The following is a 13,654-nucleotide window of genomic DNA, read 5'->3' on the forward strand; positions in this document are numbered from 1 at the left end:
CAAAAGAAAGTTTTTCTTCACACAGCACACCATAGGCCTGAGGAGGTTGTGAAGACCAACACTTTAACAGGGTTCAAAAAGGAATTAGATAATTTCATGGAAGTTAGAGGTCCATTGATGGATATTAGCCAGGGTAGGTAGGAATGGTGTCCGTGTCCTCTGTCAGTGGTTGGAAATGGATATCAAGAGAGGGATCACTTTTGTTATTACCTGTTCTACACACATTGTTTGCTACTTCGAAGTTGAAATCGACATTAGGCGGCAAGACATCAAAATCGCTATTCCAATGAGCAGATGGGAATACCTTCCTACTTCAATGTCTAACGTTGAAGTAGGGTGTGTGTAGACAATCCATGTCCCGCTATTTCAAAATAGTGGGTCCTCCATGGCAACAATCAGCTGGGACGTGGAGACCTGCTGTCCAGCCCCGGCAGGGCTCTAAGGTCTGTGACTATGGTGGCTCTTAAAGCTCCACAGATCTGGACTTCCTGTGGCAGGAAGCTGAGAATGTGCAGGCAGCAGCAACCCTACGTGCTCTCCCTGCAAGCCTCAACGACACCCCAAGCAGCCCACCCAACAGCAATGGCAGCCTGCCAGCAACCCCAACCACCCCCAGAGTGCCCCCTTAAGCGTCCCCAGGGCTCACAAGCCTCCAGCAGGAAGTGGGGCCCCTCTTGGATGGACACCAAGCTCCGGGAGTTGCTGGGGCTCTGGTGTAAAGAGGAGGTGCTCCACATGATGGAGAGAAAGCGGCAGAACACCAAGGCATTTGCCCGGCTGGCCGAGGGCCTGATCACCCGGGGTCACCCTGCCCGCACTCCGGATCGTGTCTGCAGCAAGGTGAAGGAGTTGCGGCAGGGGTATGCGCAGTCCCAGGACTCAGCCAGCTGGTCTGAGGCCACCCCAGCAGCTTGCCTCTATTACAGGGACCCGGTGCCCAGAGGGGAACAGAGGGCATGGGCCATGGGGCTGCGTGTGGTACTCACTGCCTTCCTCTCTTCCCCCCCATGTTTCCGCAGCCACACCACCTGAGGGTCAGCACGTGCAGGCATCATTGGTAGCCCTGGACAGCCCCCCAGAGGTGTCAGAGAGTGGGAGCCCATGGACTGGACCAGTTGCACTGCAACGGGCCTGACAATGGAGGGGACAGGGACACCTGGCCAAGCAGACCCAAGTCCTGGTGACCCTCAAGCGGCAGGTGGAGTCACAGAGGAGTGACTCCAGTTCGAGCAGAAGGAGACTGCCTGGCGTTGGGCAATAGCGTGGCGGGGGGAGGTTCATGGACACAATTTGGGACATCACTGGGTCATTCTGGGAGCTAGTGGCCTGGCTCCTGCCTCATACCGCCCTTCATGCTGCCCCCACTTGCTGCCCCACCCTCCGGTTCCCCAGGACTGGAGCCTGCTGGGGCTGAATGACAGGCAGAGACAGCACTATTGCCCTTCCTGCCGGTCCTCCTGGCCCCCAGCCAGCCATGCCAGGGACCGTGGACAAGAGGGGGGACCAACGACACAGACCATGCTGGGAGTTGCACCTGTCCTCTTCAGCCGTGGACTGATGGGGCAGGGAGTGGGCCACCCAGTCCCCCCTCCCCTATGCAAATAGTCACCCCCACACACTCAGTCTTCTCTCCCATGTAAATAGTTTAATTGTGGTTTCTATTAAAAAAATAAGTTTCACACAGTTGTGTGTGTGGATGTTCCCTTTCTGTATCCGGGGTGGTCTCTTTCAACATAGCACATCGCTAATTAGACATTAAACATCAATGGTGCCAACCCCAGAGGATGTGTGGATGACACCTGTCGACGTATCTTTTTTTGATGTCATTACTTTGAAATACGCTACTTCGAAGTAGCATTCTAGTGTAGACGTAGCCTTTGTGGAATTGGCAGGGACTTTGGATGATATTTTTTATTAGATACTGTGCAAAAAGGAAACCTGTCAAATCCAAACACTTCCTTTTTGTGAGGAGAAGCGTTCCAAAAACCCCTGCATTTAACCTTGGTCCATTGGTTTTAGTTTTGGGTATTGACCAACTTTAGAAAGGGTCGAAGGGAAGTTCCTTACAAAATTGGATTAAGTCAAATGCTCATAAAGCTGCTGACCTCAGGAGATTTTCCATTATTTCACGATGATGGAATCCTAGCCAGACCATCTGATTTTTGTCAGATGACCACACATAAGGTCAGAATCTTGCCAGCATGAACCCCAAATTTTATCCTAACCCTAACCTGGAGTCAGATTTCCATTTCTTGTAATTTATTATGTTTCTGTGTAGGAATAATAAAGTCCAAAATTCATAATGGCAAAGATGATCTAAAACAAATAGGCTGGGTCTACACAGCCCTGTAGTGCCAGTAGCTTCATAGGAATGAGCAGTCTTGCAATTGCAAATGGCTGCTAATTAGCATAATTGTATGGCTAATTAGCACAGCTGCAAGAGATCTCCCTGCCAGCAAAGGCTGCTGCTGGTAGTAAACAGGCCATGTGGACATGCCTCTGTCAGCTAAACACCCTCTGTTACCATCCCCTTATGCCTGATGAGGCAATTTGGAAAATGCTAATGACGCTCTGACATGAGTATGCAGTGCCTCATTAGCTTAATGGCTGCCATGTGCAATTCGAAAGTGCCGTTTTTGGAACACATGCCTCCTGTGTAGCCAGAGGCTTTTCAAAAGGATTCCCCTGATTTTGAAAGCCCCTTCTTCCTATTCAGTTTCCTTTCAAAAGGCCCCCATCTACATGTGTTCCATTGTGCTAATGATGCTCTTCCAAACTGCCTCAGACGAGGACAGCTCTTTCAAAAAAATGGGCCCACAGAGGGTTTACACACGTTTTCTTTCAACAGAAAGTGTTCTTCCTGAAATGGAAGTGGAAGAGCACTTGCAAAGGGAGCGCTGCATTTTTTCCATTTAATTTTGAAGAAATGCTTTTTGTGTGTGGACACTCTGCTGTGTATTTCAGAAGAGCCCCTTCTTTTGAAAAACATTTTGAAAGAACATGCTGGACATGGACATACAGAAACCCCCTGTGCCTGGGCAGTAGGTGAACACCCCGCTGGGGAAAGCAAGGTCCAGCCCTGGCTTTCTGCCCCAACCCTTTTCCGTACAGACTTGACCTCTTCAGAACCTCCCCCTCCCGTGCTCCCGCATGGAGCCAAGCCCTGTGCAACCCAGCTCAATCCTTCCAGGCCACTTGGAGCCCAGGGCTATCATGCCATTGTCCTAGTCTTCCTGGATGGCTGGGAAGTGCTGGGTCACAGCCTTCCTTGGTGTCCAGGACAACCTGCTACCACTTCTTTACAATATTTAGGGAGATCGAGGAAGACATGTTAATACAGTCAATACCATTTAAAAGTCTACTATTTGCCAAGGGAGTTCTCACAATTAGCACAAATACAAACAGAGGAGCAGAGTGTAGTGATTCAGACACAGATATGTGGGAAATGCTGACAGTGGTCACAACTACATGAAAACGATTGACCACAGATATAGTTCTGAAATGTGAACAAATGAAAGTAGGGTTTAGTACCATGCTCAGTGCTGGTCATCCATTTTGTAAGAATTGGTAAGTGTTGGCTTTCTGACTTTCTGACTATTTCTTCTATAATTTCTCCTTTCCTGAATCACAAACCTGTGAACTTCAGGCCCCACATACTGAGTGGATTTAGAGGCAGGGTGCACACAAGAGAAATGACCTTTCTACCCAGGAACCTGTGTTTAATTAAAGTATGTCAATAAAAGGAGATGTTTTCCTTGAGAATTTTTTATCAAAAGCACATCTTCATGCATGGAAAAATTATTGACTTTCAAATACCCAATGAGCTCTAGTTTGAATATAAATGCAGCCTACAGCAATTCTTTTTCTAGCTCAGGTGAGTTAGGGCCAGGACTGCTATCACAGGAAAAGCAGAGGCTTCTGATTACCTGGATTTGGGGTTGATTAGGTCTCAAAGAGGTCAAATGAGAATGCTAGATCCAGACAGTCATTTAATTATCATGTGCCAACTCTGGAAGTCCTTTCAATCGTCCTCTCTTCATAAGCTTGTCACTAACTTTCCAAAACAAAAGGTAGGAAGGAACTATCTGATCTGCTTCTACTTTGAGGTATTGTTTATCAATATGGCACTGTAACCTGATTTAGCAAACATCACCTTTCACCCTTCCTCATGTGTGATAAATACTTTCAGTTGATGGGTACCTCCTGTTAGATAACTGAAAATGTTACTCACTGCTTTTCTAATCAACCACCTGTGCTATTCTGGCAATCTTGCTGTCTCTTTTGTACATTACTTAGTATTAACATGCTCATAAACTATTAAAAAGAGTCAGGAGAGATTGAAGCAGAGTGCCTGGACAGAAAACATTAACATTGCCAAGTAAGCCAAGTATCTCCACTCATCTCAGTAAAACTACTTTGATATCACAGGCAAGAAGGAAACTCCTACAAAAATCATGCCCATGCTACTCTGAACATTGAGACAAACAGTCAAGGGGCACTGACCCCAGCGGATAAATGAATATTAACGTCACAATGAATGTGATGATATATCTGCGTGAAAAAAACAAAACAAAACAAAACATTTGTCAGCTAAGTTAAAACTCATCTCCTAGTGTAGACCAGAACTCTCAGTTGTCTCTTTTTTTTAAAATCCGCCCATATTACAGGGTCTGTTTTGCCAAATTTAAAGGCTCCCTAATGTCAGTTTTGATAATCCTGCTTTACACGAGGAGTAACACCAAAATTGACCTTTAGGGTAGTACAGATGGAGCATTGTGACTATTAAATCGTTTTAAAGGCTATGCTAATGGCATGTGTTACTATATCTTAATATTACATCTACTGCCATTAAACCTTTAGAAGTTTGTTTCTAAAATGCTCTCTTTCTCTTTGGTTTGGACAATGCATAACCTTTGCACTGATTTACAGCCACCCGTGACTTCAACAAAAGATTTTAAGTTTTAGTTTATTAGTCTGTTCAAATGTTTCTATGATTCAAGTACTGCAGAATTGGAACATTTTCTCTGAAATCTGAAAGTGAAAGAAACATGAACTGGGAAGAATTTTTGAGAGAGAACGGTTTAGCAGAGAAACAGAATCAGCAGTGAGCGTGCCTTTATTTTCTTAAGGAAGTTAATAAAGCATTCAGCATCTGAGGCTGGGGGACACTATGGAACTGCATGACTGAAAAGCCAGTAGATTCTAGAAAAATGTCAAGAGACAGGGGAGTTGGAAGATTGAAGACACTGAATTAAAACCGTAAAAGGAGTTGTAAAAGCTTCTAAAAAAGGTAATACGGTCAAGGTTGTTTCCTGTTTGCTTCAGGGGATTAAAGCTGGTCTTTTCTTGAAGCTACTAAGAGAGTTTTGGATATATGCACAAGACTTCTAAGTAAAATACCTTAATCTGAATCTCTAATTTTAATTCTGTAATGGAAAAGTAGAGCTCTCAGCCTCACTCCCCTTCCATGTTGAAATTCTCTGGTTCAGCAACATCTGTGCAACGTCTCCCTGCCACCAGCCCACCGATGGGACTCTGCTTCCAGCCCAGCTGGACCAGCTAAACCAGCTCTGCATAACCAGGCCTTTCTGATCTGGGTGGGAAGGGGTAGGAGACTGAGGTGTCTAACAGGTGCAGATTAGAGGGTGAGTGGAAACAAGTGTCTTTGCACAGCTCTGCATGCTACAGAGAAGCACTCCTTGCATGCACTGCTCCTCATCACTCCCATGGCAGAATCCTGGCCAATGGGAGTGATGGGGGGGCGAGTTTTCAGGGAGTGCTTCCCTGAAGCATGCAGAACCACCTCTTTCTCACTGACAGGCATCTGGCTGCAACTTACATTGATCAAGCCCCTGAGGCTTGCAGGCCATAGGTTCCCAACACCAATCTAGAAAGCGTGCCCTCAGCCTTTCCCAAACTTTGGTGCAGATAGGTATCTTTTTCAGCATACATGGAACGTCACCAAATTCAGGCTATTTTAGAGTGAGGAACAAGTTTCAGGATATCAGAGCCCCCACAGAATACCCTGCTATTCCAGCCACACCCTCTCTTTTGTAATGAGGCATATACAGGCATACTGATTCCTGAGATGAGATTTCACAGAAGTCTCTAGAATTCCAGCCTGGGATGCTTATTAACCAATGCTCTAGCATAATCTAAAAGATGGCTAGCCGCACTTCTTCTCTGACTGGGAACAGGGGTTTGAAACACCTGTTTGGAATGAAGTAGGCTTACTTGGTCCTTCTTCAGTGCAGAGGGCAGAAACAAATGATTTCTTGAGATCCCTTACATCCCTAAATTTCCAAGATTCTGCTGTACACATTTAAAATAAATCATAACAGAGAGGGAGCCGTGCTAGTCTATATACTATCAAAACAAAAAAGCAGTCAAGTAGCACTTTAAAGACTAACAAAATAATTTATTAGGTGATGAGCTTTCGTGGAACAGACCCACTTCTTCAGACCATAGCCGTACCAGAACAGACTCAATATTTATTGGCTTTTATTGTTCAATATTTATTGAGTGTGCTGTGGTATGGCTATGGTCTGAAGAAGTGGGTCTGTCCCACAAAAGCTCAGCTAATAAATTATTTTGTTCATCTTTAAAGTGCTAGACTGCTTTTTTGTTAAAATAAATCCAATGAGTAAATACAGCTCTTTCCTATGTTAAGTGTCAAACACATTTTCGTAGAAGTTTAGAATTAAAATAAGATGAACTTTGGTAAAGTCTGCACAGACTGTACGTTTATTAAATAAATATTTATTTATAAATAAAAAAGCTGCCTCAGTGTCTTACTCTTGTGTATTGGATAAATGCTGTTTGCTGATAAAAGGACTTGAAGGCATCTTTGTATTGATTGAACATAAAACAAAGACTATCAGGGATGCCAGAGTCATACCAACATGTTTGATAAGAGATGACATAATAGTGAAAGGACAAATTGGACTGATGAACTTATGTCTTCAGCTTAATGCTACCCGAACAAAGAGTAGAGATAAAGTCTTTCAAGAAATGAACAATAAAAGTAATGACATTTAAAGATGTTACATTTTGAGGCATTTAAAAACAGAAGGATTATCACTGGCAGAAGAAAAGAAACAGAATTGGGAAAGACATTCTTAAGACATTCTGGCAGCCATACTGAATTAGACATTCAAACCCAGGATCCTTTCTTTCAACAGTGACAAATGTGCTCCAACAGTGCCAGCTTCTTCATAAGGAACAAACAGAGCAGAAAGTTATTCATCCCCTTTCACCCATTCCCAGCTTCTGGCAAACAGAGGCTAGGGACACTTCAGAGCATGGTTTTACATTCTTGTACCTCCTGGCTAACTGCCACTGATGAACATATCTTCCATATTTACTTCCTTTATTGAACACTGTTATATCATCAGTCTTCGCAACATCCTCTGGCAAATAGTTCTGTAGATTGACTGTGCATTGTGGAAAGAAATATCTTTTGATTTTTTTTCTTTTTAAACCAGGTGCCTATTAATTTTATGGGGTGACCTGCAGTTCTTGTATTATGAGAAGGAGTAAAGACTTCTTCTTTATATTCTTTCTCCACAGCAAACATGATTTTATAGACCTCTGTCATATCTCCTGTTAGTCGTCTGTTTTCTACTCTTAAAAGTCAGTCTTATTAATCTCTCCTTATGTGGAAACTGTTTTCATACCTTGTTTTTTTCCACACCCCTGTTGGAGACAACAGGTTTTTCCAACTTAGAAGCATTTCTTTTTGTTGTAGAAGAAGATCTTTAGAAAAGAAGCAGCTACTTTCATGAAGAACAGGATCTTCATTAAAATCACTCATCCATGAAACCAAATCTCATTTTCACAAAGAACCTGATTGTATGTTGTTTTAAGCATAGCACAGGAATGATTGTAGAGGAGAGACATGGGGATCTGAACAAGAGGAAATTTTGAAGATTTTATTTCATGGTAAATTTTTCTTAGGGAGCTATAGTCAAAGATCACTTCAGGAATGTTCTTCAGATTGTGGAGAAAAAATGTTCTTTTGCATTTGTTAGAATAACTTAATATTTTATTGTATTATAGCACACAAAGTACCTGGAAGCCAGGTTTAGGATTAGGCCCCATTCTGCTAGGCATTACACAGAGGTATAAGACTTTAAGTCAATTCGTCATTTCTCAGATGAAAACATTTTTTCCATCTCAAAGATGGAGGAGAAGAAAGAAGAAATAATAGATTTATAAGTCAAACTGATATAATCTTTATTCAAAAGAGCCTCTGCCTAATATTAACTTCAAAATCAGGCTTATGAAACATTTTTTTTTAAATATCTGGCCTGAAGAGAGCAGCACTCATTTCTTAACAGAACTTATATTTTATATGATGTATTAACAGTGATAAATAATTTAAAACCTTTATTTTTATACCACATTCACCCTGAAGAAAAGCAGGCCATATTACTATTCACCGAAGGGTAATCAATGACATCAGGTTGGTCGACCTTATTTTATGGCCAAACTAAGTCCAAGTCTCTGATAAATAAGACTTTTCCATTAACACGACAGGGATGGAATCAGCAATGTCCAAAATTAAAAACATGAGGTGCTATTTACTAAGCTATAAACCAAAGCCTTGAAAAGTAGAAGTGTAATGGGCTCACATCTTCCATGGCTCAAGCACAGCAGGGAGCATAAGCCTATAGCTCAAAGTTATGTATACGCCCAAATCTCTGACAAATACACCTAAATCTCTGGTGTACACCGCTTGGAACTGGCCATCAGTCAGACATGGAGCCATTGATTACTACTGGTTGAGCCAAACAATCTAGCCAGCTTTCTATCCACCTTACAGTCCATTTATCCATTCCATACTTCCTTAACATTCAAGCAAGTATACCATGGGAGTTGGTATGAAACATTTTTCTAAAGTCAAAGCATATTATGTTCACTACCTTCCCCATGTCCACATAGTCAGTTACCGCATCACAGAAGTCAATCAGATTGGTTAGGCATGACTTGACCTGGCGTAATCCATGTTGACTATTTCTGATCACTTTCCTCTCCTCCAAGTGCTTCAAAATGGATTCCTTGAAGATATCTTTTATAATTTTTTCAGGGACTGAATTGAGGCTGACTGGTCTGTAGCTCCCCATAGTTCTTCTTCCCTTTTCTAAAGATGAGCACCACATTTGCCTTTTTTCAATCACCTGGGATCTTCCCTAATCACCACAAGTGTTAAAAGACAGTGATCAATTGTTGTGAAATCAAATCAGCCAACTCCTTTAGCATCCTTGGATGAATTTTGTCCATTCTTCATGGATTTGTGTATGTCCAACTTTTCTAAATAGTTGTTAACCTGTTCTTTCTCGAGTGAGAGCTGCCCACTGCCTTCCCTTACAGTTCTGCCTAGTGCACACACATGCGGCAAAATCAAACTCCAAAGGATCGATCGCAGCACATCAATTGCTGGGTAAGTACAAACATATCCTTACTCCTGTGACTTTTCTAGTGCTTGTAATTTAGACAACATGTTGCTGAGCATTTCAACAGCTAAGTCCCTTTGTGGATCTCACCTGTCTAGCCAAAGAGTTATATCTGGAGCAAACATTTGAATTTTTGGTTCGCTGGCCAAAATAATAAACAAAAATCCTGGAAAAAAATCATTCAAAAACAACTCAAACTTTAAAAAAATATGTACTCATTTTCGTGGTGAAACTAAAAAAAACAAAATGTTGATGACAAAGAAAATCATTTCGCTTTTGAGATATTCATAACAGGGAGAGGAGGAGTGCTCTCATTTTTACTCCCACCTCCTTTTTAGTAAGAGGACTCTGTTTGTGGGAGGGAGGGGTAGCATGACTCAGGTTTAAATCCCTACTGTGCAGAATACATTTTGATCCAGAACTCCTTGAAGTAAGGGAGCTTTTTACCATCTTATTGGCTAATTGGGTGTAGTGTGCTCTTAAACTGCAATGTGGAAGGTTCAGCAGCACAAATCTAGGTTCTTTAAGAGAATGAGATAAACCCCTCTCAAAATGTTCAGTGACACACTAGTTAAGGCATGCATGAGGGAGACCTGGGATTAATTCCCTGCATTATGGCATTGATAGCAGGGATATGTTTCGGTTACTTTTATAGCCTTATTTTCTCTTGATACACTCATGGCAGAACTACCTCCAGAATTACACTTTAGAACAGTGGTTATGCACTTGAAATTCAGTTAAATCCATCCTATTAAAAAATCAAGCTCTGTGGGGCAATATCTACATTAGATTGAAAGACCCTCAAACACTATGTGTAAAGCTCACACAACTCCTGATAGATTCATAAATTCTTGTGCATGATTTATCTTTCATAGGTATTTTTCCCATCATGCCTTTCTGGGCCTGTCTCTTTAAATCTGAAAGCGACCAGAAGCTGCAGCCCTGAAGGAAGCATTTTGCATTATGAAGCTGCTGGCTGTGCCTTAAGTGGCTTGTATGGGTTTCTACCCCTTTTTATGTCTTGCGTGATCCTATTTTCATGCTTACTGTTACAAATTAGAAAGCTGTACAGGCTTCTGTATCTCCCTGTCTTTTAGCTGCTAGGATGTTGTGCCATCTATATCTCTGTGGAATTTGGTCTTTAAAACCTTCCTAGTGGGGAAAAGACGAAACTTTATAAATAATGGAATATTTGAATGTATTTTACATTTGTATTGTTCATGGACCACCAAGGGCACTTTCTGTAACAGATGCTTTGCTCAGGAAAAAGTCATTTGATGGCTTCTGCCATTGAAAGAATTCTCCACTGATCACTCTTTCCTTATTTATTATGTAAATGTTGTCATATAGGTATAGATATCCCTATGCAGATTGTATTTTCTCATGAAAAGCAATAGTGAGCAGCTCATGATTCTCTTGCTCTTTTCCATCTCTTTAGGGAAAGCACTGTGTCTGTTTATGCATTTGTACCATACAGGTGAAATGGGGCCTTGACTCTGGCACTTGAAGCTCTAGTGTGACACAGACAATAAACAAACTCATTACACATGGTTCAAATGTCAGGGAAAAGTGAGCTCTATATATCAATGGAGGTAGGGTAAAGGTGTAAGGCGAACGCGCATTATAAACTGAAAATTTCCTAAGGCAGCAATACGTGTATGTGCATATATCTGTGTGTATGTCTATACACCCAGAGAAACCCTTTGTTTTGAAACACAGCAGCTAAGCCACCTGTTTTTTAATGAGCTATTTATCACTGTATCTCCTCAGGGAATAATATAAGCAGGATATACATACATATGAAAGACTAAGCTTTTTTCTTTTTTTTTTAAATTCTGAATCTGATTTTGCCTAGCTCTAATTCACACTGGTTGGTGGCACACAGATTCAATCCTTTGTGCTACGAGATTGGGCTCTACTGTGAAACATCTGTGCATAATTCTGCCTTGTTAAACATCCTTTGCTTTGTATTTTCAAGTAAAAATGTGTGCTTCCTCTCCTAAACTCTTGTGACGTGGTGTTTCAGTCCTAGTATTTTTGAAACAGTACTCTGTTCCACCCCAGAAGTGTGTATATTTTTGAGGTGACCAAAGATATCATTTTTATGCTGGATGCATATGAGAAGGTGTTCAGAGTGCATACATTATGTATGCTATCAATTGTAACTCTCTTGTTTACCTTGTTGAGATTTGCACTTAAAGCTAAACTAAAATTGCAAACGCAGAATGGATTTGAGGGGTTGAGTGCGCAGAGTGAAGCAGGGAAATGCTCCATGAAGAATCCTAGAAACACAGGTAGGTGGATCCCTTACCATTCCAGTCTTTCTCTGTCTGTTTCTCGTCCCCACTTCCACCACCTACACCAAACCTCCCCTCCGAGATTGGTAGTTTACCATCTTCTGCCCCCATGGAGTAACCAGACATCTCTTACTCCCCTCAAACAGTAAACTCATGATCAAATGCAAAACCATATTTTTTCATTTACATATAAAATGATAATTTTCCCTACTGTGCCTCCAGAAAGCGGATTTATTTTCACCTTCTTGGGGTAGGAGATCAGATTGCACATTTGAATCTGATTGTGAAGTTCTAGCTGTCTATGTTGTGGTTATTGGTATGTGGGAGTTGAACGTGAAATATGGTGTGGAGCTGAGGAGTCTGCAACTGGATGTTATGATATTTGGTGGTAAAAATGGGTGAGTTGGGAAATGTGTCTTAATAGGTGGTGCAAGTGATAGCATTGGTGCAAATGCCCATGAGTGAATCAGTTGTTTCACATGGGAGTGTATATGCACATTTGTATGCACATGCACTCTGACTCAGGCTGGAGGATCTGGATCACTAGAATGCCCATAGTTCTGGAAAAGGGCAACGTGTCTGATGAAGTCGCACTGTCTGTTTTTCCTCATTAGGAGGCTGTTGTTTTCAGTTGTCTGATGTGCGTGGTAGTTGTAAGTAGTTGTAAGCAAGAGAGTAGCTTTTCTGCTGGCATCTACGTGAAAGGTTGTGGGATCGCCTTATGTCAGTGAGACCAGTTCTGCAGAATAAGACGTATAGCAGCAGCTGTACATGGATCTGTTTCAGAATCAAAACCGGCTCACAATTCCGATCCAGACCCACAAACTTGCAGACCCATTTCCCTGTAAAGTTTCCCAAAATCAGTGGTAGAACTATTCAGGCTAAAGCATGTTGTAGTGATACAATGCAAAATAATCCTCCCAATGTTTTACTTGTAAGCAGAGAATTGTTAGTGGTTGCAGAACAAAAGGAAGTATGAAGGGCATAAAAAAGAAGCCTGAATCACCATCAGACAGATATAAATGTAGGACAGCAAGGCATGTTTTCCCTTCTACTCGGTGTATGGTGCTTGTTTGCTGTATTTGCTAGAGATAAGCCCAAGTTCCAAAACTCAGAACTAGATTTGCTGCTTGGGTCCATCTTTAGCATTTCTATTCCAAAACATTTAAAATGGGAGAGAGAGGGGAAGGTTTCAGAATGCTGCTGCTGCAGCAGAGTGAGTTGTGTGCTTACATAATTCGCATGAGAGAGCAGAGACGTGGCTAGCTTTGAAATTGGGATCTCCTAAACATTCTCTCTCTAAAGGAGATAAAATACTGAAAAATACTAGGTATTAACTGCAGCCAGAACTCTTATAGTTTGTACCACTTCTGGAAAAGACCCTGGGGATCAGCAGTAGAATCCTTTGTATTGATTGGCTGGTTAAATAGAGGCCTATTAGATTCAGACAGGCTAGATTGATTATACAGCAGCAGCAGGAGCTTAGACTCAGAGCTGGGAGAGCAAGAGAGGGAGAGAGTATGTGCTATAGAGTCAGTATGTGACTGCTGGAGCCTGATAACGCAGATACCTAGCTGCCTCAGTGGACAACTTGCTGAGCTACCTTTTTTCTTCACAAGAGAATGCCAGCCTGAAGCCCAAGCAAGCAATAGCAGACTGGACCTTGGAATAGTTTATTTTAGGTGTCTCTTAAGAATTGTCGTCTCTGAAGAGGAGGTTCATCATTGAAAACAAAACAAAACAAAACAAAACAAAACCAAAAAAATGCCCTCTTCCTGCTAAACCCACACAGCACTGATGAAACAGAGTTTTGTCCTCCAGGTAAGAATTGTTTTCTTTGTCTTTCCTCGACATTTAATAAAAAATGTATTCCTCTGATATTTACATTGCATGATACCTACA

The 13,654-nt window shown here is 41.9% G+C and overlaps 1 protein-coding gene across 6 annotated transcripts in view; it reads left to right on the top strand.

Annotated features, from left to right (window-relative positions):
* The first annotated feature begins 13,020 nt into the window (after positions 1–13,020).
* The window catches only part of CDH18 (cadherin 18), a 1,028,199-nt gene continuing 1,027,565 nt past the window's right edge, over positions 13,021–13,654 (top strand). For all 6 annotated transcript variants that reach the window (XM_074987814.1, XM_074987813.1, XM_074987811.1 and 3 more), the window contains exon 1: positions 13,021–13,573. The gene's annotated coding sequence lies outside the window, so the exon portion shown is untranslated. The remainder of the gene's footprint in view (positions 13,574–13,654) is intronic.

The sequence above is a fragment of the Carettochelys insculpta genome, chromosome 2, assembly GCF_033958435.1.
Source record: "Carettochelys insculpta isolate YL-2023 chromosome 2, ASM3395843v1, whole genome shotgun sequence".
In the NCBI taxonomy this organism is placed as follows: domain Eukaryota; kingdom Metazoa; phylum Chordata; order Testudines; family Carettochelyidae; genus Carettochelys; species Carettochelys insculpta.